Source organism: Myotis lucifugus, unplaced genomic scaffold (assembly GCF_000147115.1).
Source record: "Myotis lucifugus unplaced genomic scaffold, Myoluc2.0 scaffold_59, whole genome shotgun sequence".
Classification (NCBI taxonomy): domain Eukaryota; kingdom Metazoa; phylum Chordata; class Mammalia; order Chiroptera; family Vespertilionidae; genus Myotis; species Myotis lucifugus.
In genome coordinates this window covers 5,261,621-5,264,478 of record NW_005871107.1, presented here as the reverse complement: position 1 = coordinate 5,264,478, position 2,858 = coordinate 5,261,621, and the positions used below count along the sequence as shown (strand labels likewise).

Below are 2,858 nucleotides of genomic sequence, written 5' to 3'. Positions count from 1 at the left end.
AGGCCCTAAGTCCTGGAAGATTATGGAATGTTTGAGATGCAGAAAGACAGCCAGTGTGGCTGCAGCTATCTTAGTGAAGGAAGTGGAAAGGTGGTAGGGTGGGAGATCCACACCTAGAGGCTCATCATTGGATGGAGCAATTCTCTTTGGTGTCTGTCCAGGCATCCTATGTTCCTGCCCTCTCCACCTTCCCTGGTCCTTCAAATGGAACCACAGGAACATCTGAAGTCCTCTTTTGCGCACTTCCTGAACTACAGAAAATCCTGGGGTCAGTGGTTCAAGCCTTCTTCGTCTTCCCAGAAACCAATGATCCTATTTCTCCACTCCTATCAGGCCTTCTTCCCTCAGAAATATCCATGCAAGAAGCAAGCAGCATTTTCTATCATTGTTTATTTCTATGGTTAAGTTTAGAGACACAGGCCAATTTCTTCCAAGAATTTTCCTCATCATTTAATGCGCAGCCTCAACAGCAGCACTAGAGTGTGTGCAGCGTGAGAAAGAAGAGATAAACTTTGACTTCAATTTTAAAGGAGAAGTAGGAGATGGTCAAGTAAAGAAGCAACGGGCAGTGCAAGGAAAAGTAAAATAGACGGAGTCATGAAAAAGACATAATTTTGGGACCAGCAAGAGCTCAGTTTTGCAGAGTGGAACTTTTTGCTCATGCCCACATCTCTCACTCCTCGCTGGGCATTGTGGGGAATGTGAGATGGGGCCTTGTTAACCATTCCCGACCTGCAATAATGTGAGCAGAGACAACTCTCCCTCCTTTCCGGGTGCTGAGAAGCACGTCGGGTATAGGCCTGTTGAATGCACTCACTGTGAAGTACAATAAGCAGATGCCATGCCCTTCCTTCTCCCCACCGGCCTCAGTGCGGACTGTAAGGAGGAGCACTGTCAACCATGTGTGCCTGCGTGAAGTGAACAGGAGTTAACGGGTGGTACCCTAGACCCTTTGAACTAGACAGTAGAGACAGAACGACAGAGGAAACTGAAGAAAGGGATGCTTTAAATCTGTGTATATAAATCCTGAAAAGATTCCAAGCAACCCTTGCAGATGAAGCGATTGCCTATTAAGGGATCTACCAAAACTCAAAATAAGAAAATACAGGAGGTAGAAGATAACTGAAAAGACTAATGCAACATTGGATTCAAATCTGTAGCTCCTGTAGCTACTTAAAACATGGTTTTCAAAACTAAACCCAACATTTCCAGGAACCATAGAAACAGTTAAAATAAAACTTGCTATGAAAGCCCTTATATCATGCTTGATGGAGGGAGATAGGAAGATGTAAGAACCAGGACACATGAGACATGGCATTTCATCTGCAACTCCTGTTTGCTTTACTGAGGGTGTAGTTTCCAACTTCAGTCACCTTCTTCAGCTTCAGACTCAGATTCTTCTTCAGCATTTTTGAGCCACTCCACAAACTTTTTCATTTGTTCAATTCAAGGAAGACACTTTTCCCCTTTCCAAAATGTGCGTCTTTATAGCACTTCAGAATGGGCTCCTCCCTCGGGACTGCAGCTTTATAAAAAAGCACCACAATTTTCTGGAAGGCTTTCGTGAAATGAATGTTATCATAGCAATACTCCTGCATCTTCAGTAACAGAGTCAGCTCAGCCTGACCTTGAGTAGTGAAGGCAGCGAGGAGTGGGCTGTTTTGCATCAAGTGCTTGATGGCTTGCTCTGCTACAAGCTCCTCTTTGTTGTTCCAGTCCACGGTGCTCATTACACTGGGCCAGATTCATCCAATGACAAACGTGTTCTGGGATGTTGTTGTTTTTTTCATCTCCTCCTTGACATACAAAATTATATCCTTAAATGAATCACCACGGGACATCTGTTCTTGACGTTCTTTCTGGAGTTCTTTATGAGCTCCTATGGTTTGCTGATTCCGAACATATTCTGAAAGCTCTTTTAAGCCTGCCTCAGCGAAATGCTTTGTGAAATGTTCAAGGCTTTGTTTATTCACAAGAAAAAGTTCCATCAGTCTGTTATCCGTGCTGACTTTCCGAAGACTTGCGGCTACTGCATCGATGTCTTTTTCATTTATCCATGATTTAAAGAGCTTTACAGCAAAAGCTTCTGAAACCCCTTATTTAACCAAATTCTCATTATAAAGGCTATGAAGAATGGATGCATTAAGCGTTCCACTAGCCAGAAGAACACCCGTCAACATAGCCAGCTTACTCCTCTCCGACTCCAAAAAACCCTTTACAGCAGTTTTACTTCATCTTCAAACCCTTCTCCAGGTATTTGTATCACCTGATTAACTTGTTAAAAACCTAGCAAATGCTTGCATGGCATCCAGGTCTCATTGTGCTGTGAACACATAGACATCTGCGTGCATCATGTCATCTGCCGGTGTACCACCTGGGGCCAGCATTCCCCGGGCCACCAGAATGTCAGAGTGTTTCTGCATATGGGCCACAATCAAGTGTTGCCCCAGAAGCACCAAGAAATGTTGCTACTGCCTCCAAATCAGTACCAGTTTCACTTAAGCCTTGAATAATCATTTTGAAACTGAGCAGGGTCAAACCTCTCTTTTTCATCTCTTTTTCTGGTTTAAAAATGCTGGCCTGAAAGTGTTGGCTTTTGCTGCTTTTAATTGTTCATAAAAGACACCCAAATTTAATGTGAAGAGAAAAGGGCTAGAAATTCCAGAGGAGGCAACAACTGTGGCAGTCTCTGCAGCAATAAATCTTAAATTGAAAGGACTGTGAATCAAAGGTGGTCACCACCAATTCAGTGCCAACAGGAGTCCCCAATTTGGGGTGCAGTGAAGAGGGACACTATTCAGTGCAAGAAAGGTCAATTGTGACTCAGCATGGCTGCGGAACGGCATTTGTAAAACAGC

The 2,858-nt window shown here is 43.7% G+C and overlaps 1 pseudogene; it reads right to left on the bottom strand.

Moving 5' to 3' along the window:
* Positions 1-1,321: 1,321 nt before the first annotated feature.
* Positions 1,322-2,617, bottom strand: LOC102421166 (annotated as a pseudogene).
* Positions 2,618-2,858: the final 241 nt, after the last annotated feature.